Source organism: Brassica rapa, chromosome A09, assembly GCF_000309985.2.
Source record: "Brassica rapa cultivar Chiifu-401-42 chromosome A09, CAAS_Brap_v3.01, whole genome shotgun sequence".
Taxonomy (NCBI): Eukaryota; Viridiplantae; Streptophyta; class Magnoliopsida; order Brassicales; family Brassicaceae; genus Brassica; species Brassica rapa.
The window spans coordinates 23,982,865-24,008,143 of NC_024803.2; the positions used below are offsets into that span (position 1 = coordinate 23,982,865).

The following is a 25,279-nucleotide window of genomic DNA, read 5'->3' on the forward strand; positions in this document are numbered from 1 at the left end:
CATTTGTTATATTCAAAACTCTACAATATTAAACCAATTAGATGATTGTTATATTCTAGTATGGTTAGTATAACTAACATATAAAAAAATATGAGATGTTCTGTCGGATTTGATTTTCTTGAGTTTGAACTTTGAAGCTTTTTCCGAGTGTTTTGCATTTCACAACTACAACATGTGGCATATAATGATGTAATACATTCATTTCATTGCTATGAGTAATAGTAAAATTCAGAAGCGTGCACAATTTTTTTTTAGAAATTGATTAAAATACGTATGTTTGATTAAAGACCAAAAACCTATCTAAAATGATGCCTAGTTTAAGCTTTCAAACAAGTGATAGAATTCAAATTACAGAAAAAATATAGATAGAGTTTACCTCAATAAAGGGAAGATTCGTAGAAAATGATATTCTTATATATCTATTATTTAGAATAATAATACTATTACTTGTCAAATATACATTCTACCAAATATATTTTAACATTTGAGTTTAAGGTTTTAAAATTATTATTTGGGTTTTATTGTTTAGGGTGTGTGTTGGTTTATAAATTTCTAGAAATGTGTTAGAAATTATTTTAAACATTTATAAATAATTTAAGAGAGTTAAGATAATATTTTATCATAAATCTAAGGTATTTATGAAAATGATTATCTTTTACGGGTAAATTTGAAAAATAATATCAAACTTGTAGTAAAACTGAAATTCTCTGTTTTCCATTTTTGTTGATTGATTTAGTGACTTTATTCCACAGTAAGTTATTTTTGTTTATAAATAAACATTTACTTGTTAGATAATTTTTTACACAATTTTCCATACTATTTTATGTGGATATCTAATTTATTAAAAGAAATTATATTTTCAACATATAAGCATATGACAAGTTATATATGAAATAAGTTCTAAGCCTGAAAGTATATACAACTATTCAAAATATCATATTAATACCCTTTTTAGGTAATATAAGGAAAAATATTTTATAAGTAATAAAGCCAAAATTTATTAATGTATAGGTAAATAATTATCACTATGCAAACAAAGAAACGAAAAAAATTCTAATAGGAGCCAGAAAATGTTTAATAAACACGCACAAAAATTGGTGTGAAGCTCACGTGTATGAAAAATCTAACATATATACTACATATAACATAAAATCGATAGATGACAAAAAAATATATAAACTAATACTTGATGCATTAATAAAATAATAAATTTATAAATTTCTCTGATTTCAACTTAGATTAGTTAAATATAACATAGTAAAATAATTATATTTTAAAAATTCTTAATGGATTATATGATCCCTTTAAAATAATAAACTAATTATTAGTAACTATATATATTATTTTTATATAAAATAAAAAATAATTTTATTGTTTATTTTCTAAAATAAAATATTTATTTATTTCGATATTTTAGTGCTACTTTATCAAATTACATATAAAACCACATTTTCATTATATCATATGTATTCAACATACATAATATATATCAAATAATCTAATAATAACAATACATAAAATTCTATTCTATAAATTTTAACCAATATATAATATTTATTTTTGGTGAAATTTCAAATTTATTGATCACTCAAAAGACATTTACAAGTAAATGAATGTTAAAGAATTGCTAAAGCCTACTAGGAAATAAAATTGACTCCAAGAAACTGCTAAATGCCATTAACGTCAAACCATCTACTCATAAGAACACCTAGCTTATGATCCCCTACATATTTAAGAGATGAGATCCTGTTCCTTATCGCTTTATCCGTCAGTTTTATCACATGCTCCACTGTCTGAGGCCCTTTGTGATGTCGTCTAGCATTCCGCTCTCTCCGTATGTGGTATATAGTCGCCTGAAACAGAAGACACACAAGAACTTTGTCCACTCTAGTAAAACGCCTTGTCTGAAGCATCATCAGATTATCATTCCAATCAGGGTTGATTCCAGTTCTAATCAATCTGCTAGCCAGTTTGTCCCACAGCGTGTATGAGTACGGACAGCCAAAAAATAGATGATCGCGCGTCTCATCTTTCTCCCCACATAGAACACACTCCTGATGAAGACCCTATGCTCGCATTCGATCGCCAGTAGCAAGTCTGTTCAGAACTGCCAACCAGGTTATGAATGCAAACCTCGGTACCCCCTGAGCTAACCAAATGCTGGTGCTCCATTTAACTTCATCTCGTTTATGTCGAATCTGATCCCACGTCTTAATAGCAGAGAAGCTATCGTGATAATCATCTTCCGAGTGCCGCCAAAGGATCACATCCTCACCAAGCTCAAGTGCAGGAACTGGTACGTTCTGTATCATCGTATGTAAGTTGTGATAGTGTCTACTCCGTTGGCCTCTTACGTTCCACTGGGAGTTTGAGACTGCTTCAGATACCCGCGCCTTCCGTCTAACGCCAAGATAGCGTGTACCAACAGCTCCAGTAATCTTGATTATTTTCCCCACATGCAACCAGTCATCGAACCAGAAAAAAGCCCTTCTTCCATTGCCTATCTCAAACCTAAAGAACTGATAAGCCAGGGGGCGCAACTGCAGTAGTTTCCGCCATATCCAAGATCCCTTCGAATCATCTCTGACATCCCAAAAGGAGCCTTCTTGCAAGAGGTAATGCTGTATCCAAGAAACCCACAAAGAATCTGATAGCATAAACAACCTCCAAATCAGGTTTGAAGCAAACACTTTAGTAGAATCCCTTAACCGTCTTAACCCAAGTCCACCTTCCGATTTAGGGTAGCAGAGATCCTCCTATTTAATATTTGCCTTATGCGTCTGGTTGGGTGAGCCTGACCACAGAAATGCGCTACAAAGACTCTCAATGTCATCCAGACATCCCATTGGCAGAATAAAGGCTTGGCTCCAAAAATTAATGATATCTGCGATTACTGACTTGATCATTGCAATAATAATGTTTACGTCATTTTAAATAAAACTATTTTAAAAACTAAATTTAGAAAAATTATTTTAATTAATAAATTATCATAATCCCAAAGCTATTAATTTATAAATTTTACTGTATATATTAATTGTAATCATATAGGTTCAGTATATTTATTTGGTGTTTAAACTGCAAAAGAGTATAAATACTATGTAGTTATGCATAAAATATAAGCTTGTTATATTCTAGTGTGTTTGTTTTTTTTTTCAAAATATGGTTAAATTAACTAACATAGAAAAAATTGTGAGATGTGTACTCAGATTTGAGTTTCAACCTATTTTCTACAAGTATTTTGCATTCTATGAAAAAAACACATGGCATATACAAATGATAAGTCTATTTCATCGTTTGAGAATAAGAGTAAAATTTAACAAGTGTGGATGATTTTTTCATTTTTATTTAACTATTTAAGTTATTGTTTTCTAATTATATGTTATTTATATTTTTAAATGATATTTTTAAATGATATCTTAATTACTAAATGATGCTTTTACATGGCTTCACCATGCTTAATATTTTATTGTAGATTTATTAAATTCAATGAATGAATTTATATTCACATTATGTAAACATATGGTATATTCTATATATTTGAAACTAATTTCTCAAAACCAAGTATTATATATTAATTAAATTTTATATGGTTTATTTATTTATATTCTATGTAATTTAGTTTTGTAATTTTTTATTTTATAACCTTTTTGGGAGACCGTTAAAATTTAGCTGTGGTTGATATATTACAACAATAATGTAACTAAATATTAAAATATAGTATTGCTTTTTATGGTAATGTAATAAAGATTTTATTATTTTTATTTCCTTTAGAAACAAAATTTAGAAATTTATTTGGAAATTAATAATTAATTTGTAAACATAAAGAACAAAACTAAAAGTGTCCAAAATATTTTGTAAATGTTTGCTGTCAAAAAAAAAATGTCCAAAATAAATTTACTAAATGATGATGGGAAACGTTTTCAAGACGGACGAAAACTAGTCAAAACTAGTTAGAAATTCACGTGAAAAGAAACGTTAACGTATATAATGTGATTGTCAGTTTTTAAATATACGTTAGAATGGCTTATCTAATGATAGTACATATACCTATATAATATATATGACATGTGTCGTGTTTGTAAGACCACTTTCGTAAGCTATAATATGTCATAAATAAATTATGTGTTACAATAGTATATAATATTATGTTTAGGTTTATCTGATGAGGTCAGTTAAAATATAACATTTTTTTAATAAATTAACATATAAATATGTACATATGTATATTTTCAATCGTATGATTTTAGAATGACATGCTTTTAAATGTGATTAATAATCTTTATTTGATGACCAAAATAATTCATCATTTATCATATAATAGGTTGATACAATTAATTATAAATGACTGATATATAAATATATATAAAATATAATTTGTCATGTTTTGAAAAGTTAAAATTATGCATATCTGGGTAAAATAACACCTGGTCATATGGCAAATGTTAACCACATTGGTAGATAATTAATACACATTATAAAAAATCATATTGGATATAATATGTCATGCATTTAACAAAATGTTAGTAATATAGAAAGAAGAAAAATGCACATGAGAGAAAATAGAGTACAATAAACACAAATGATATTTTAAAATACTGTAATTCATATAATATACAAATGTTATCAAATAAAACAAAAGAAATAAAAAATTGTTGCTTCATCAGCTAACAAATAAACCGTTTCATGTTGTGGTCTTCAATGAAAAAAATGGTGTAGTATAATTTGAAATTATTATTAACCCAAAATAATATTTTGATATTATTTTTCCAAACTGATGAATTTTTTTAACTTTATCCAACTTTTTCATTTATTATAAGTTTTAGATAGAGGAAGTTTTTCTTTTTAGTTATAACTTAAACAATGAACTATTTTAAGTTTGGGAAATTGGATTGTATGGCATGGAAAAAAACCTAATTCAATGGATAACCAATTTACCTAACATTCATATACACACCATTACATTTATATAATAATATTGTATTAGCCCTCTCTTCAACCGATGCAACCTGATGAAAATAAATAATTAAAATTTTTAATTATTAACTTCAAAAAGTAAATCGTGGCTTACCCTACTTCACATTTTCCCTTTTTACTTCACTTGCTAGCTTCCTCGCATTCTAATGGTCTCCGATGCTGATTTGCTCCACATCGTCGCCTCCACCGGAATTCCAAAGCTTTGTTGACGTCTTCTTCACTCTTTACAATCGCGTTCTCTTTTCCTCTTGTGAAATCATCCGCCACCGGCCGGCGTTAAAGTTGCAGCGGAAGATAGTAACAAACCGTTCCTATTCCAATTCACCTCCTCTATTTTGTCAGATATCTGGAACTACGGTAAGTTCTTGGGGTTTGCCTTCGAATCTCTTTATCTTCTCGTCTTTTCTTGTTATTTTCTTTTCCATTTGGTCTCTTCTCGGAATTAGGGTTATATAATTGATAACTCTATAAAATCGTTCCAGGTGCATGTCGGATCTGTTTTTAGCCGACAGTTAGGCAATTGATTTAGGGTTGGGGTTTATCCGGTTGTTCTTCGGCTTTGTTAAAATTGAATTGTGAGTTTTAGCAGAGATACTATGTATGGAATAGTTTGATGTATGGCATATAATTTGTATTACAATTTGTTTGCGTCTGAACGGAGCATGATATCTTCTATCTCTATTCTATTTACAGTGGAATAGAATAAATTGTTAGTTCAAATTATTTTACTTGCGACATAATATTCTATTTAGATGTGTTTGAATGCTTGCAACATATGCCATACCATTCATTATCATCCATTTTAATCTGTAGAATATACACTACAAGAAAATTATTATATTATGACGAAATTTTTAGTCGCAATATTAAATAATTCGTAATAATAAAGATATTGTGACGTGTTTGAGACGATTTGAGAACAGTTACAATACGATCGTCACAAATGTTCGTTAGTAACAAAACTGTTACTGTGTTTGCGACACATTCATACAGTAACAGTTCGGTCACAAACAGCAACGATATATACAAGTAACAAGTCTGTTATAATTACCAACTAAAAATAATGTCACAAAACTGTCATATTATGTGACTGTGATAACGTCTTAATTCCGTTGCTCATTGCAACATAACTTTAGTCTTAAAATGTCACAAATGAAGACTGAAAAGCCATCACAAATTTGTCTTCGATTACGACTAATTGTTAGTCACAAATTTGTCACATTTTATAACTAAAATATCATCATAAATCCATCGTAGTTAACTATTGCTTTGTTATAGTTTTTCACTAATTTATTAAGTATTGCAATTAATTATGTTGATAGAAGCATATATTCGTTTGAAGCTATTCATCATTTGTATCTAAATTACACCAAAATACAATACAAGGTAACAATTAATAAAGACAATAGCGTTTTAACACTTTTATGATTCTTGCACAGAAAGCAAACGATATGGAGACTTCCTATACAATGATATATCTTTAGTTCAGATCTGACCATAATGTCTAAACGAAGTCTAACAATGAAACTGTCTTTGTCTTCGTCGATGATTTCTTTTATCTTGGCTCCGATCTGTTCTATCTTTTCCCTTGACTCTCCAATCGGACTTCTCCGTTCCTCTCCTTACTGACCAGGCTGCCGGCAAACACTACCTAAACGATGAATGATGATAGTACGGGAGAGGATTCTCCCTCTCTCTGAGGCAGCCGCAGCCTTAGCTTTTTATGGGGTGCAAAAAAGTCTGTACACATATAACAGAGGACCTCTTTTTAGGGTTATATAATAATAGATTTTAAGTGGGCTTTAAGGGTTTAGGTAAAAAAATTCCACGGTAAATTTATTAAGTCTCTTGATTCCTATGTCACGTGATATTTGTAGAGAGTATTATATATAAAAATAGTTAATATTTCTCTTTTATTTTTGACATAATTTTTTGTCTAATAGAAAAACAGTTACACCAAAATACCAATCAAGATAATGATTGAAAATATATTATATGATATCTTTTTGTTATAAAGAAAAAATATATATACAATTGACTAAAATGATAGTAAGTAATTCTATATAATAAAATTTCAAAATACAACGAACTTGTTACATCATTTGACTGCAGTTTGTTACAAATAAAAATATTTCCGGATTCGAACTACTAACTCGTGTTTAGTCACCATATCATCATAAACTAAGACTACCAATTCATAACAATTTCATAACAAAGTTTGACCAAACATTTGGTCATAATATTGTCACAATTTGTTACAACTATCATTTTTGTCACAGTTTTGTTATTAATTGCGACGAAAGTTGGCTACCGTTTAAATAGTCATAACATTGTGACAAAATAACAACTTATTTGTTACATAAAATTTTGGTTGCAATATTGTATCAACAATGTCACAAATCTGTGACGAATATTACCAGTAACAAAATTCAGTCACAATATCTTCTTTCTTTTTGTAGTGATATAACTCATTGTTACTTTCTTATCTTCATTGTTCAGGTTTGGCATGTAAGATTTAGACCTTCCATGTGAAGTCGGTAGACGTTGTTTAGGTTTGAAATAATTTCCACTTTAAAGCTAATGTGAGTTATGATTGCTATATAACTGATAATCATAATATAATATATGTTGTTTTGTAGCTCTGATGATGAGGAGTAACTACAATAGGCCGATGAATATGTTTCTTCTCAAATTTGTGGGATTGTTGATAAAATTGTCTCTATTGATGGTGAAGGATTGTGGTATAATAGAGTTTCAAAGATTCATGTGGTGAGCGATAAGACTTGTGTAGTGGTGATCATTTCCATCTATACAATTGAAACCAATGTCATCTATGCATATATAATAGAAATGTAAAACAATATATATTTTTCATAATTTGTTATGCGATGTATTCTGTTACTATATTATCTTATCATGTTCTATTCCGCTTGACGATTAATAAAAAGTGCTCTATTTTGTTTATAAATATTGTTTGTAATTTTATTAAGTTCTCACTATCGGTACATGTTTGTTAACATGTAAAAATCATACTATGATCTATATTGTATAGTTTAATATTATATAATATAATTTAATATTACATAAACTTTTTAGATTTTGATATTTGGGTTTAGGGTTTATATTTGGGTTAGGGTTTAGTGATTAGAGTTTAGGGTTTAGTATTTAGAAGGTGAGAGGATATGGTTGGGGTTAACATTAGATTCTTCCATGCAATGATAGATATTTCATAATTTCAACAATATGCACTATGTTATTTATTTTGTTTCATTATATTTGGGTTTAGAGTATATATTTTGGTTTAGGGTTTATATTTGATTAAGAGTTTAGTGATTAGAGTTTAGGGTTTAGTATTTAGAAGGTGAGAGGTATGGTTGGGGTCATCATTAACTTCTTCAATGCAATCATAGATATTTCATAATTTCACCAATATGTATTATGTTATTTATTTTGTTCCATTCTATTTGGATTTTGGGTTTATAGTTTATATTTGAGTTTAGGGTTTAGTGATTAAGGTTTAGGATTTAGTATTTTAGGATTGGGGTAATGTTTATTATTTAGAGGTTGTGAATGTAGTTATAATTTATATTTGGATTTAGGTTTAGTGATTGGGATTTAAAGTTTAGTATTTAGGTGTTGGGATAATCTTTAGTATTTAGGAGTTGTATAGTGATTGGGATTTAGGGTTTACTATAGAGGTTATGATAATGTTTAGAATTTAGGTTTGTGAGTGGAATTATTATCCTATACTATTTCGGCGACATGGAATAGAATATTTGGTGTATATGTATGTGGTTAATAAATGTGTTACGTGAATGTGATTGTAAATACGCCACAGGAAAAGCGACGTCGCCTATTTTCTTACTTGCAACTGGATACCTGTTAAACAAAAGGACATAACCGGATGATTTGAGGTATAAATGTCTGACACTAAATTATGTCAAAATCATTGCCATACACCTAATTTATTTTTCAAATATGGCTATTACACAAATAACCCCTTTAAGTTTTTAGTGTGTTGACATAAGAATTAATATTTCACGTTTTCTTTTTCTTTTCTATGCTCCTTTTTCACACTTAGCCAATCTTCTCATTTTATACAATAATCTTCTTGTTCTTATGACATCTTTAATTATTTGATCACAAAGCTTTTAACCATATTCTCACACACTAATAGTTTTTGTCTATTGTCTACTTGATAAACCTTAGCTTTTTTCTCTCGATTTACTGTTGGTAAACAATTTTTTCTTCTTTTATAATTTTGTTGTCTACTCTGATTTTTCAATCAAAGATACTACTTCAAGAATATTCTGGTTAACTAATCAATTCTTCACAATGTATCATTATTTCATCATGGGATAATTGGAATATGATTATCTAATATATGGGTCATGACTGAGCTTTGTGATTTTAGTATAATGATCAATTTTGATAGGCGGTTGAATGATACCAATATTCACTTTATCTTTATGATTTTGTTTTTTTAACTTTTTTTTTCATCAACAATACAGACTCATACTGGCTCTGTAAACCAAACCGGTTTACATTTTTGACTCAGATCACCTTTTTGACTCTGTAATTGGAATATGATTATCTTCAGTTTGCATGGATACTATGGTATATATGGAAAGGAAGAAATAATAAAGTCTTTAGTAATTTGGATGTGGATCCGTTGGATACCCTTAAACTGGCAGAAACGGAATCAAAACTCTAGGCTGAGGCACAAATACTGACTGATCATAAGAGGAGTCCACAGGTAGAGGCTATGATTCTTCCGTCAATTTCAGGAAGATGGTGTTTTACGGATGGATCCTGGAAAGAGAATGAGGTTTTTTCAGGTCAAGGATGGTACAGTACTCTAGAAGGATTTGCGGGTTTGATGGGTGCAAGAAATGTTCGGGCTTCCCTTACTCCTCTTCATGCGGAGTTGGAAGCTTTATTATGGGCAATGGAATGTATGAAAAACTTACGACAATTTCAGGTTACGTTTGCAACGGATTGTTCTCAATTGGTGAAGATGGTTTCAGAACCAGAAGAATGGCCAGCATTTGCAAGTTATTTGGAAGATATAAACAGCCTGAAAGAGAATTTTTTCCGAGCAGAGATTATCTATGTACCAAGAACGCAAAACAAGAAGGCAGATAGCTTAGCCCGCAGTGCTAGGAAGAAAACGTCTTTTGTAGTTCACATGGATCAAGATCTCCCAGTTTGGTTTACAGAGTCAACATGAGTCTGTAAAGTTGATGACAAAAAAAAAAAAAAAAAAAAAAAATTGGAATATGATTATCTAATATATTGGTCATGACTGAGCTTTGTGATTTTATTATAATGATCAATTTTGATAGGTGGTTGACTGATACCAATATTCACTTTATCTTTATGATTTTGTTTTTTTAACTCAGATCACCTTTTTGACCTTTTTCTATTTTTTTGCATCAACTTATCTTAAGTCATGAACTTATAAGTATAAACAAACATTCTTAGTTTTGGACTTATTATTTCTACCATCATCTCATAATTTTCATGATACTTTTTATTCCACAAAAATTGTTATCTACTTGGAACTGACTAGTGGACACTTCATTCGAACATCTTAATGATCTCCTCTTATAAGTTTTGTCTTCTTTATCCATTAATCACAACAGCATTCCTTGTTTTAAGCTTATTGATTTACATTCCGATCCTTTTTAATTTCTTACTGATTTTCCTAAACTTCCCCCATTTTTATAAGATTTCATATATTTCTTGTGTAATCTGGTTTCATGACTTGAAATATCCAGAAGCTTATGTCTTCCTCTCTTCCATGACATAGCTTACTGATCATGAATTCAACCATTAAGGTTTTTTATTATTATGCACTTCCATTTTCATTTTCTCAGGGTGTCAATCTTTAATGTTCCCTCTCATAAAATATTTTCAGTCATCCTTCCCAATCAATTCAGTTTGTCTCTATACGTATGATGTTAGGAGTTTTCAAGGCTCCTAAGACAAATGTTGTAGTATAAAAGATTGTCGAACCAGTTCTGAGAGATATCAAAGCACCGAGAATGCAAGTAATCGCTTAATCTAAGTGCAACCAATGATTTAGATGGGTTTTTAAACTATGACTAATTAAAAGGAATAACTAAGTGATACTTTCTTAACTATTGGAAAAGAGAACTCATGGATATAGGGATTAGACCTCGGGTGATCAGGTTTCGAACTAAAGATGGCAAACGATCAATCAATCTATTAACCTTAAGCTTAGACACAATCCTAAACAAACTCTATGTCTAGATGAATGTTCATTTACTTAACACAATTCAAACATCAAATGTCTTTGGTTGAATATATGAAAGCAATCATTACTAACAAGTCTATTAGCTATCTTAGCATCTCTAACAACAAATGTCTTTGGCAGAGCATGCTAAAAGCCTAGGAGAGTTGTCTCGGGCATTTCATCGAACACCTTTCGGGTGAGAAATGCCTAAGGATCAACAACTGAATGGCCAACTCAGAAGATGCTTTATGTTCACTCTACTAGCAAGGAAATATGAATGATCTACACTAAAACATCCTAGTTCTAACCTAATCACCCTTAATCTCCCTAACCCATGAATTCAAAAGGTGATTACTCACTAATCTCCATGATTCCTCTTAAACCCATGTTGGATTTCAGATTAATCATGTAGAGAAACACAGAAAATAAATAAGAACACAGAATTTCAATAATAAACTGATCAATTGATTCAAAGAGATGACTTTCCAAAGGTTTTTGGTGGTTTTTTCTAAGAACAAAGATGATCTGCCTCCTGGTGGCTTACAGAGTAATAAAACATAGGTTTAGAAAATAAAAACGTGCATAATGAAATGACCAAAATGCCCTTGAGAAATCACAAGTTCGAGCAGAAATAAAACACGCAGCGACCTCAGCCCGTCGCTCCGACAAGTCGCTCCAGGCTTCGGGAGCGACCTCGCTGTGTCGCTGCGAGAGGTCGCTCCGGGTTCGTTCTCGCGTCTCCGGGTGATGAAAACGCGAGCGACTTCTTCCTGTCGCTCTGGTATGGTCGCTCCAAGCTTCGGGAGCGACTTCAGCACGTCGCTCTGGAAGGTCGCTCCGAGGTGTAAATGTGTGTCTCCGGACGATGAAAACGCGAGCGACCTTGTGCAGTCGCTCTGGATGAGTCGCTCCGGGATGTGGTGCACAGCGACCTCATGCCGTCGCTCCGAGAGGTCGCTCCAGCAGTGCTCGTCCAAAGCCCACTCTAATCACCTCCTTTTGAGCTCCAAATGCACCCAAATGTCTCCAGAAACTCCATGTGGTGCTCAACTACCTGATAGAGACATATGTATGCAAAATGCAACCTAGACATGGCTAAATCCTAATCTATATGATGAAAATGCACATGAATAAATGGATAAAACAATGTAAATATGCAAGATATCAACTCCCCCAAACTTGTTCTTTTACTTGTCCTCAAGTGAACTTTCTAGAACTTGCAAGGAGAGAGGTTTGAAGGTGGGAGCTCATAGCCAAAAGAAACACAACTAGCAAATATAATTAGCACACTCTCTTATTACACTCTAGCTTCTCTAGGCCTATCTCAAATCCTTTTGTCCCTACACTCATCATCAAGCATCCACACATTCAAATCAACCAACTCTCACATTCATTAAGCACAAAACATCAGGTGAATTCTTGCAAATGGTCCGTTGGTCCAAGTCACTTGGTTGGGTAAGGGAAGGCTTTTATTCAAGTGATTCAAGAGGTTCAAAACATATGATCTTAAGGTGGTTTACTCTCAAAACAAGTAGCCTTGACATTGCACATAATATATCTAAGAAAGGGACCAACTCATGCATACAATGCTCAATCTCCATTGTTCTACCCTTTTCCCAAACATACAATTACACAATCATTCCCAAATGTCAAACCCAACTCACATCTCTCACCAAAAGATCTTAAGAACTTTAACTCTTCCTTTTTGAAATCTACAAGGGATTTTTCTACAACCTCAAAACATTTCTTAGCTCTTAACAACTTTGCTAGCCCCCTTTTCTTCTTTTTCTTTTTTTTTTTTTTTATTTTTTTTTTTTTTTTTTTAGGTTGGGGGCCAAGACTTTTCAAAACTAGAGCTAGAGGTTCTCTACTTATCCCAGAAAATCAATTCACTTAAGCACAAAGAGTCTATCCCTTTTTATTTTTCATTTCTCCCAAATCATGATCACAACACTCACCCTCCCACCTATAGCTAGACAATAGAGTGTCCAATCTAGCAAAAATGAAGATCAAGCATTGTCGTTCCCGATACTCTCAACATTATGCGCATGTAAGACTTTCCGAAGAAGGCCTCACTCATCAAACAATGAAAGCTTAAAAGGAGGGAAAGGTTTTGGGAGTGGTCTACCACTAGAGTTTGTCAAAGAGATTGGCATAAAAGATGTGACAACTCAAGTGTGTATAGCCATGACTCAGTACACAAAGGACCCTAAGCAAGAAGCATTAAGTTCATTCAGTTCAAATAAGGTTGTAGTTGGCTTCAAAGACTGAGTTTCAGCAATCAACAAGTTTCAAGAAGAGTTTTCAAGGCTCGAAACATACAAGTCTTTTCGAGAGGTGCATGGCTACTCAATGGTGCAACGTAGTGTTCTTTACAAGGCATTTAAAATCATTGCTCCCAATGCAACCTATATGCTCTAGACTCTCCTAATGGTGCAAATGATGCAAACTAAATGAAAAATCCTTTTTTTTTTTTTTTTTATTATGCAAATAGGCGTGCAATGCATGACTCAAATGAAACACAATCAAAGCAAACATGATCAAATGCTTGGTACCTCCCCCAAACTTGAGTTACACAGTCTCTGTGTTGTCAAAGAAAGAAGGAGATACCGAGAAGAAAACTAATATGCAAGAATGAAATGGTATATACAAGGGAGTGAAAGAAGTACCTCCTATGGATAATAGGTGGGGGCAGATGCCCCAGCATCGTCGTCGTCAGGAGGGAAGGTGGTGTAGTAACCACCGGATGCTGAACCGGAGCCTCCATACCATGGCTGGCTCTCAACCTCGTCAATCTCGTGCTCACTGTCAGAAGAAGCGAGGGATGGGGATTTGTTGCCGGAAGTGGAAGGCTGAGTGGGTGGGTTCCTCCACTTACGCTGAAGCTGCGCAGCAGTGAGGGGGAAGCCAAGAGCATCAGGCGGGGGTGGGGGCTGGGGGTTTGAGGTGTTCGCGAAAGCGAAATCGGCTGAGCTACATCCAGCTATTCCTCCCCTAGTTAAGACATCAGCTACTTTCTTCATGAACTTGGCTGAAGTCTTTGCCTGCTTCTTCACAGTCTTGCTGAGCGCCTTGCACTTATCCTTCAGCTTTTCTATCGTTCTGTCCTGAGCTTTGTTCCACCTCTGGAGACGACCAATGTGGTCATGAGCATCACGGAGAGCTCCAGGGGGAAGGACTCCGTCATGGGGCTTGAAGTAGTAGCGCGGAGGTCCATAGATATGCTCAGACGTGTCTGCAACAGGCGGGTCAGGTTGCGTAGGGACACTCCTTCTCCTTGATGAAGCTGCTTGAATTGGATCGAGAGGCCCGTGTTCTCCGAGAAAGTACTCCTGGGGAATGTTGAAGCTGACAGCTCCTGGTATCTCTAAACTCGTCAGGTTCCGGTTTGGAAGAACCACCTCGACTGGCTTGCCCTGCAAGTAGTAGTGGTAGACGTAGTCCTTCCCATACATCCCACTGAAATAGGTGGCAATCCTCAAGTAGGTGCCATCAATGAACCTAGGCCCCGCTGCGTCCTTTCCCAAGGGAACATTCAGAAATTGGAGCAGTGGTGTGATCATTCCGCCTATCCCCATCTTTGGGCGCGAATCAGTGGTGTACCACGCCCAGTCTCTGTAGTGTTCGAGACGGCCCACAAAGAAACTGACCATCCCAAAGGTAGCATAGATATCAGTGCTGGGAAGGGGTAACACTCCAGGTTGAGCGTAAGGACGGATAGCCGGACAGAGCAGTCGCATGTCTTCCTCAGTAACATTACCAGCTTGCTTCCGTGGGTAGAAAGCATGGACTAGCAATCTGTGGAGGTAGCGTACAGACGGGTGTCGGATGTGTGAGTTCTTGTCAGCCCCGGTAGAGTGCCTGTTTCCAGTGATCAACTTCCAAAGCTCTGTGGGGAGGTTCTCACACTTGGGAAGTGAGTGGTCTTCTAGGTCTTGGAACCCCATGACCCTCCCAATGTCCTTGAAGTTCATGTTGTATTCCCTTCCATTGACCTTGAACGTGATTTTTCCCCATCCTTGCCTCACATGCGCCGTGTCGTGGTAAGTGACCACAAGAGAGGATAGGAACTGACAAGTGACATCCTTGTAGAAAGGATAAGCCATGGTGAGGAGTTTTGGCATCTTCAAATGTCCCAGCATCGCCTCAATATCAGATTCTAGGCCCAACTCCTTCAGCAAATCGAGGTCGGCGAACCTGGTTGGAGCCCAAGTGACCCCATTCTTCAAGTGATCATACAGTTCCTCCACAGATGGAGTTTTTGCCCTGTCTCGATCAACAGCAACCCCTTTGCCCTTTGACATCTTGGCTTTCTTCGTAGGTGCTGGCTCATCATCACTCTCAGTTTCACCTTCCTCATGGGTGGGAACTGCTACACTTTTCCCTGCCCTCTTCTCTTGTTCTTTCGATTTCCTTGCAGCCAACGTCTGCTGTCGCACAGTCCTCTGCGTCCCTGAGCCAGTTGGCTCGCTGGTTAACGCTTTTCCTCTTAGTGCAAACTCTTGACTTTCGGCTTCTTGCCTCTCAGCTTCCAACCTGCCCTTTGTCTTCTTGACCATTTTCACCTGAAAAGTTACAAACTTGGAAAGGGATAAGTAGATGGAAGTGAACTTAACAGAACATTTTGCAAGAGTGAACTTAACAGATGAATTTTTCAGTTTAAACTCAAGTTCAACACAATGCAACAATGTAACATCTTAACACATCTAGTGCACCCGCAAACACACCCAATTAAGGTCAAATTCGAAAAACCCCCAAATCCATGAACCCTAATTTTGCAAAAGTGCAAATTAAACTCAATTTCACAGTTAATTCAACAACCCAACATGATAGATAAACTTTCCCTAGTCTATTTCACCACAATCTAGCAAGAACAGGACCAAATTTCGACTTTCAAATTCTAGGGTTCATGGACCTACGAATTTGAATTTTAAAACTCAATACCTTGCTCTGGATGAAAGGAAATGGTGAATGGGTGGTGAGGAATAGACTACAGGGGCGAAAGCTTGGATTTAGAAACAAGAAGCAGTTGATTTGGGTGAGAATTGAGAAAGTTTTGGGGATTTTGGTGTGGATGAGTTTGAGAGAGTTTGTGAGTTTGTGAGAGGAGGGGAGAGGGATAGAGTTGGAGTCGCAGGGTTGGGGTAGGTTTAGGGTCGTCCGGTTCGGTTTAGGGTGGTCTAGGGTCGGTTTACTTGAATCAAACCGGGGTTTAGAGTTAGGAAACTTACCTGGACCGGGTCGGGAGCGACGTGAGGGTGTCGCTGGGAGAGGTCGCTCCCGCGTCGTTTCCTCGCGTCGTGAGTCGATGAAATCGCGAGCGACCTTGGAGTGTCGCTCTGAAAGCTCGCTCTGAGCTGGAGCGACTTGAAGGTGTCGCTCTAGGACGTCGCTCCGGGTCAGTTTTTGAGCTCCGTTTCGTCGAAAACGCGAGCGACTCCGAGGTGTCGCTCCCATAATGTCGCTCCCAGCTGGAGCGACCCTTCGGCCTCGCTCCGAGACCTCGCTCTGAGGCGATTTTTTCTTGATCCGACGACGAAAACGCGAGCGACCATGGAGTGTCGCTCTCGAAACCTCGCTCCCAGCTGGAGCGACCTTGAGGTGTCGCTGTGAGACCTCGCTCCCACGCACGACTCCTGCTCAAAATGAACCGATCAAGCACCTGCACACAACTTCTCTCTCTTTTTTTTTTTTTTTTTATGCAATAAGATGAAAAATGGAAATACCAATGCAATATGTACAAGGATACGCATGGGACTTCCTCCCAAGTGAGCTTGTTTTAAGTCCCGAGCTTGACTTTGCCTCCTTTTAGATTAGGCCGGGGTAGGATCAGACAGTGGAGTTGAAACCCCATCTTCCTCTGGTGCAGTAGCCATGTAGAGCTTAACCCTTTGTCCATTGACTGTGAAGTCTCTTCCATCAGTGCTCCACAAAACTATTGCTCCATATGGTCTAACCTCCTTGACCTTGAAAGGACCGGACCACCTTGACTTAAGCTTTCCTGGAAACAACTTCAGCCTAGAGTTGTAGAGAAGAACTTGGTCTCCTTCTTTAAACTCTCTCTTCAGGATGTTCTTGTCATGGAAAGCCTTAGTCTTCTCCTTGTAGATTCTTGAGTTCTCGAAAGCATCCAATCTTATCTCATCAAGCTCATGTAGCTGAAAGAGCCTTTTCTCCTTGGCACTCTTGATGTCAAAGTTCAGCAACTTTATTGCCCATAGTGCCTTGTACTCAAGCTCCACTGGCAAATGGCAAGCTTTCCCATACACTAGGTTGAAAGGTGTGGTGCCCAGTGGTGTCTTGTACGCTGTCCTATAAGCCCAAAGTGCATCGTCAAGCTTATTGGACCAATCCTTCCTTGTAATCCCCACAATCTTCTCCAGAATAGATTTGATCTCCCTGTTAGAAATCTCAACTTGGCCACTTGTTTGGGGATGATAAGGAGTTGCCACCTTGTGCTTCACACCGTTCTTCTTGAGAAGTCCCTCAAGCAGTTTGTTAATGAAGTGGGAACCTCCATCACTGATTACAACTCTTGGAACTCCAAACCTTGGGAAGATGATGCTCTTGAACATCTTGATTACAACTCTAGCATCATTGGTGGGGCTTGCAATGGCTTCCACCCATTTGGAGACATAATCAACAGCCACAAGGATATATTTGTTGCCAAAAGATGATGGAAATGGTCCCATGAAGTCAATACCCCAGACATCAAACACTTCAACTTCAAGGATTGGATTTTGAGGCATCTCATTCCTCTTGGTGATGTTTCCTCTTCTTTGGCAAGAATCACACTTCGAAACAAAGGCTTGTGTATCCTTGAACATGTGTGGCCACCAGAATCCAGCTTGTAATACTTTTGCAACTGTCTTGAAGGTGGCAAAGTGTCCTCCATAGGATGATCCATGACACTGTGCAAGGATCCCATCAATCTCCTCATTTGCAACCACTCTCCTATAAAGCTGATCTTTGCAGAGAATGTAGAGGTAGGGCTCGTCCCAGTAATATCTTTTCACATCCTTGTAGAACTTCTTCTTGGCATAGCCTACAAGATTCAAAGGTTCTCTCCTGTGGCTAGGTAGTTAACCAGATCAGCATACCAAGGTTCTTTCTCCTCTGTTGCTTTGACCTCTTCCAGCTTCCTACCAGTCTCACAAACTGCTATCACTCCTTCGATAGCCATGATCTGCTCTTCAGGAAGTCCTTCGTCAATAGAGACACCAGACTCTATCCTCAACCTGGACAAATGATCAGCTACTCCATTCTCAACTCCAGGTTTGTCCTTGATCTCCATATCAAACTCTTGGAGCAAAAGGATCCACCTCAAAAGCCTGGGTTTTGCATCTTTCTTGGCCAGAAGGTGTCTCAAGGCAGCATGATCTGTGTAGACAATGACTTTAGACCCAACCAAGTAGCTCCTGAACTTCTCAAAGGCAAAAACAATTGCCAGCATCTCCTTCTCTGTTGTGGCATACCTCATTTGAGCATCATTGAGGGTTTGGCTGGCATAGTAGATCACATGGGTTTTGCCATTTTTCTTCTGCCCCAGAACAGCTCCCACAGCATAGTCACTGGCGTCACACATGATCTCAAAAGGGAGATCCCAATCAGGTGGCTGGACAATTGGGGCACTAACGAGTTCACCCTTCAGCTTCTTGAAAGCTTGTAGACATTCCACATCAAAACTGAAGGTAGCTTCCTTGCACAGCAACCTGGTCAAAGGTCTAGTGATCATGGAGAAGTCCTTGATGAACCTCCTGTAGAATCCAGCATGACCAAGAAAACTCCGGATGTCTTTCACTGTCTTTGGTGGAGGCAGACCAACCATAACATCGATTTTGGCTTTATCCACCTCAATCCCCTTCTCTGAAATCTTGTGTCCTAGCACAATCCCTTCTTTGACCATGAAGTGACACTTCTCCCAATTCAGCACAAGGTTGGTGTCTTCACATCTCTGTAGGACCCTGCACAAATTTGACAAACAAGCAGAAAACGAAGATCCGTAGACAGAGAAATCATCCATGAATACCTCCACAACATCCTCAATCAGATCAGAGAAAATTGACATCATGCACCTTTGAAAGGTAGCTGGAGCATTACATAGACCAAATGGCATCCTTCGATATGCAAAGGTGCCATAGGGACATGTGAATGTCGTTTTCTCTTGATCATTGGGATGTATGGGGATTTGGAAAAATCCTGAGTATCCATCAAGGAAACAATAGAATGGGTGATTCGCAAGTCTCTCAAGCATCTGATCAATAAATGGTAGTGGAAAATGATCCTTTCTAGATGCAGAGTTTAGTTTTCGGTAATCAATGCACATTCTATGACCTGTGATGGTTCTTGTTGGTATCAATTCATCCTTGTCATTCTTGATCACAGTGATACCACCTTTCTTTGGTACAACATGCACAGGTGATACCCATTTAGAATCTGAGATAGGGTAAATAACACCAGCATCTAGGAGTTTAAGAATCTCTTTCTTTACAACATCCTTCAGGTTAGGATTTAACCTTCTTTGATGCTCGATAGAAGTCATTGATTCATCCTCAAGATGTATCCTATGCATGCACAAAGAGGGTGATATCCCCTTGATGTCATCTAGTGAGTAACCTATTGCCTTTCTAAATCTTTTAAGTGTTTTCAAAAGTTCAGATAGCTCATTCTCAGTAAGTTCACTACTCACAATGACAGGGTAAGTTTCATTAGGACCAAGGAATGCATACCTTACACCATGGGGAAGAGGTTTAAGCTCCACTTTAGGTGCCTTTAGTTCACTCCAGTCATCCTGCTGGTTGTCCTCTCGTTGAGTGACTGAGACTTGTTGGTGAACCATCTGTGGAAGCTCCTCGTACTGGTCCTTACTGAAAAACGCCTGGTGTGAATCCAGCATCATCCCATAGGCAGTACTCTCCAGGTTCTCAATCACCTCAGCCTCTTTCTCTACAGTTAAAGCATGCTGTAGAGGGTCCTCTAGTGACAACTCTTCAAGGAGTTCATCAGCAAGGGCATCCATCTCTTCGATGTAGAACACTTGTCCTTGAACTGTTGGCCTCCTCATTACTTCCTTGATGTCGAAATGCAGAACGTGCCCTTTACCCAGATGGAGATCAATCTTGCCTTCTTTCACATTAACAATAGCTCCTGCTGTGGCTAAGAAAGGTCTTCCAAGGATTAAAGGATCTTGAGCTTCTTCACCCATTTCAAGCACCACAAAGTCTGTAGGGATCTCATAATTTCCAACCATCACTGGGAGGTCCTCTAAGATACCCACAGGGTACTTCACTGAACGATCAGCCAATACCAGAGAAAGTCTACACTTCTTGTACTGAGTGAAACCCAGCTTCTTAGCAACAGATAGGGGCATCAAGCTGACACTGGCTCCCAAATCGCAGAGACATCTATCAAATACCATAGGCCCAAGAGCACAAGGTAATGTGAAGCATCCTGGATCTTCTAGCTTCTTTGGAATGACCAGTCTCTGAATGATAGCACTGCACTCATGAGTGAGAATCACCATGCCCTCCATCTCTTTCTTCTTTGCAGCTACAGCATCTTTGAGGAACTTGCTGTATTGAGGGATCAGCATGAAAGCATCAATAATGGGCATTGTGACTGGACTTCACTCATTTGCTTGTCAAACAAAGCTTTGTACTTCTCTAGCAGCTGCCTCTTGAATCGACCTGGGAATGGAAGCTTGGGTTCATAGGCAGGAGGAACAAAAGAGTTTTCACTTGCAGGAGTGACAACTTCACCATCTTTAACTGTTTTCTTCTCTTCTCCAACCTTTCCTTTCCTTTTGCTTCCACTATCTTTTCCAAGATCTCGTCATTGATCTTCTCATCAACAATCACCACTTCATCATCTATGGTGATGGCAACCCCCTCACTTTGTTTCTCAGCATCCTTGGTGAGAGTTCTCTGAGGTAACTCCTTACCACTCCTGAGAGTGATAGCTTTCATGGTTTCCTTGGGGTTTTGCTCAGATTTACCAGGTAGAGAACCTTGTTGGCGATTTTGTTGAGTGTTCATGGCAGCAAACTGGTTCTCCAAAGCTCTGAACTTGTTGTTGAGCTCATTGTAGCTCCCATCAATCTTTGAGTGAAGATTCTTCAACTCATAGCCAACATGCTTCTCACTTCTTGTTTGAGACTCCAGGATTTGTTTCAGTAGAGCATCAGTGCTGCTGACTTGAGGAGTGGAGGTAGAGGGATTAGATTGTTGTTGGGAAGAATGGTTGCCCTTGTTGTTGAAACCAGGAGGAGGGTTCTGCTGAGGTTGATAGCTGCCTTGCTGATTGTTCCGAGGCTGATAACCACTCTGCTGGTTGTTGGAATAGGACTTCTGTTGGTAGTTGTTGTACTGAAAGTTGGGTTCTTTCTTGTACCAGCTACCATTGTTGTTGATGAAACACAGCTCTTCCTGACCTTCCAAACCCTCAACTTCATGGACAACAGCTGGTGTCTCTTGGCTTGGGTTGCCGACAAAGTGCAGCTGCTCTTGGGTAGCTTTATCAGCAAGGAGGATGTCTATCTTATCCTGTAGAGCTTTCAACTCCTTCCTCGTTTGCTTATCCTCAGTTCTACTGCTTCTGTCGTGGTCTCCACTGTAGACTGCATCACTCTTAACCATGTTGTCAACCAGCTCCTCTGCATCCTCCTCAGTTCTCCCCAAGAAGAACCCATTACTAGCTGTATCCAGTCTGGCTCTGTACTTAGGGAGAGCACCACGGTAGAATGTGCTCAGCAAGCTCTCCTTAGAGAAACCATGGTGTGGGCATTGAGCTTGATAGCCCTTGAATCTCTCCCAGGCTTCACTGAAACCTTCCAAGCCCTTCTGTTGAAAGCTGGAGATCTCGTTTCTCAGCTTAGCAGTTCTTGAAGTAGAGAAGAACTTCTCCAAGAATGCTTTCTTGCAGTCATCCCAAGTGGTAATGGAGTCGCTGGGTAGAGACTTCTCCCACTGACGTGCCTTATCTCCCAAAGAGAAAGGGAATAGCTTGAGCTTTAAGGCATCTTCGGACACACCATTGGTTTTTGACAACCCACAGTAGCTGTCGAACCTGTCCAAGTGATCAAATGGATCCTCTAGAGCCAAGCCATGATACTTGTTGTTCTCAATCACGTTGAGGAGTCCTGACTTGATCTCGAAGTTGTTGGCTGCCACGGCGGGTGCTCGGATTCCCAATCTATGACCATGAATGTTGGGACGGTCGTAAGTGCCAATGGGGCGAGCTGCTCGCTGTTGGTTAGGTGGACCATTGTTGTTAGCGCCATTGACGCCTGCATCTTCTTGATGAACGTCTCCCATGTCAGTGTTCAGTCTCTGCAATTGAGCCTGATGTTCTTCTTCTCTTCTCTTTCTAGTACACTCTCTCTCTAAAGCCCTGATGTATGCTGCTCTTGGAACTAGGTTTGATGGACCCCTGCTCCTCAAGTTCATACACCTGTAGATTAAAGGGAGGTGAAGAAGAGTCAGTAACAAAAGAAAATAAAAATGACTTAGTCTCAAGCAATTGACTAAATCTCAATGTTCAAATCTACTCAGAATTTGGCAACGGCGCCAATTTGATGTTAGGAGTTTTCAAGGCTCCTAAGACAAATGTTGTAGTATAAAAGATTGTCGAACCAGTTCTGAGAGATATCAAAGCACCGAGAATGCAAGTAATCACTTAATCTAAGTGCAACCAATGATTTAGATGGGTTTTTAAACTATGACTAATTAAAAGGAATAACTAAATGATACTTTCTTAACTATTGGAAAAGAGAACTCATGGATATAGGGATTAGACCTCGGGTGATCAAGTTTCGAACTAAAGATGGCAAACGATCAATCAATCTATTAACCTTAAGCTTAGACACAATCCTAAACAAACTCTATGTCTAGATGAATGTTCATTTACTTAACACAATTCAAACATCAAATGTCTTTGGTTGAATATATGAAAGCAATCATTACTAACAAGTCTATTAGCTATCTTAGCATCTCTAACAACAAATGTCTTTGGCAGAGCATGCTAAAAGCCTAGGAGAGTTGTCTCGGGCATTTCATCGAACACCTTTCGGGTGAGAAATGCCTAAGGATCAACAACTGAGTGGCCAACTCAGAAGATGCTTTATGTTCACTCTACTAGCAAGGAAATATGAATGATCTACACTAAAACATCCTAGTTCTAACCTAATCACCCTTAATCTCCCTAACCCATGAATTCAAAAGGTGATTACTCACTAATCTCCATGATTCCTCTTAAACCCATGTTGGATTTCAGATTAATCATGTAGAGAAACACAGAAAATAAATAAGAACACAGAATTTCAATAATAAACTGATCAATTGATTCAAAGAGGTGACTTTCCAAAGGTTTTTGGTGGTTTTTTCTAAGAACAAAGATGATCTGCCTTCTGGTGGCTTACAGAGTAATAAAACATAGGTTTAGAAAATAAAAACGTGCATAATGAAATGACCAAAATGCCCTTGAGAAATCACAAGTTCGAGCAGAAATAAAACACGCAGCGACCTCAGCCCGTCGCTCCGACAAGTCGCTCCAGGCTTTGGGAGCGACCTCGCTGTGTCGCTGCGAGAGGTCGCTCCGGGTTCGTTCTCGCGTCTCCGGGTGATGAAAACGCGAGCGACTTCTTCCTGTCGCTCTGGTATGGTCGCTCCAAGCTTCGGGAGCGACTTCAGCACGTCGCTCTGGAAGGTCGCTCCGAGGTGTAAATGTGTGTCTCCGGACGATGAAAACGCGAGCGACCTTGTGCAGTCGCTCTGGATGAGTCGCTCCGGGATGTGGTGCACAGCGACCTCATGCCGTCGCTCCGAGAGGTCACTCCAGCAGTGCTCGTATCACATAAATTCTCCAATATATCACGACATTAAACACTTTAAAGTTGCAAGTAGGGAACTTTTCCTTTTCTAACTGCCAGTAACAATTTTCCACCTTGTAAGTTAAAACTTAGACTAGCCAGGTTTATTCATCCATAGTTAACTTATTTTCCACCTTGCCGATATTCCTTTACTATAATCTCACAACAACCTTATTCCTTCTGTTGACCATCTTTTCATTAAATCAATTGATGTTTGCTTCATTTTCTCTTTAGACTTCCCTTGGATCTTCTTTCATCGGGTTCATTAAATTTCTTATCCAATTATTCAGTTATCTACACTATCCACTTTTTCTATCCAAAACATATATTTCTCATGTTTTGAAACAAGTCTTCATTTTGTTAAACATTCTCCATCCTACAAATGAACCGCATTTGTAAAAAAAAAATCATTAAAAAGTAAATTATCTCTAATATACCGTGAATTCTTCATTTAATTATTTTAATCTAAGCGGATTTAAATTCTTCATTGTGATGAAATATTCAAGTGAATCCCTTAAAATCATATAATATTAGTCTTAAGGGCTGTAATTGAACAAAACGGTTGACAATAGACTGCTCCAAGATGAAGACAATACATTTAAAGGCATTGGCATATCATTCTTTATCTTTTGTTGTGTCATATTTAAATTTGAGTCATATAAATAAATTTACTTTTTTCTTACTCTCAAATCTCTTTTAGCATCATTTACGTTCTGAGCAAGTTTCTAAGTAGTCAAAATAAAGTTTATCTAATCTTAATTCCTACTTCCTTAAACCCATAAAGCAACCATAAGGATAATTCCATGACATATGAATGATACTTCCTTTTTTTAATAATTTCTCCCTACATAATCATCTTTTTACCTTTTTAATTCCTATCATTTGACTATAGTTCTTTGATGTAGTTTCTTTCTTTTAAAAGTTGCAGTAGAATTAAGTCACTATACAATGGATTAAGAAAATATTTTTCAAACTTCCACATTGTGTAACATCTTATTTCATGTGATTCCCCTTTAATCTACTCTAAATTCGATCATGATAACCCATTCACACACTTTCACTTATTTTATTTTTCTTTCCATACCACAACCACTATCATACTCCAATGTTCGAACAAGCCAAAATATTTCAAGATTATCAACTCACTGCATATCGTTTAATTTTTCTTCGATCTAAGTTAG

At 37.3% G+C, this 25,279-nt stretch overlaps 1 long non-coding RNA gene and 1 other non-coding gene across 2 annotated transcripts; both read left to right on the forward strand.

Moving 5' to 3' along the window:
• Positions 1–18: 18 nt before the first annotated feature.
• LOC117127881 lies at positions 19–10,087 on the forward strand. Its single transcript, XR_004450832.1, has 2 exons — positions 19–8,020; positions 8,343–10,087. It is a non-coding gene; the product is annotated as an uncharacterized LOC117127881 (long non-coding RNA).
• Positions 10,088–21,997: 11,910 nt separating this feature from the next.
• Positions 21,998–22,104, forward strand: LOC117128644. Its single transcript, XR_004452038.1, has one exon. It is a non-coding gene; the product is annotated as a small nucleolar RNA R71 (small nucleolar RNA).
• The last annotated feature ends 3,175 nt before the right edge of the window (positions 22,105–25,279 follow it).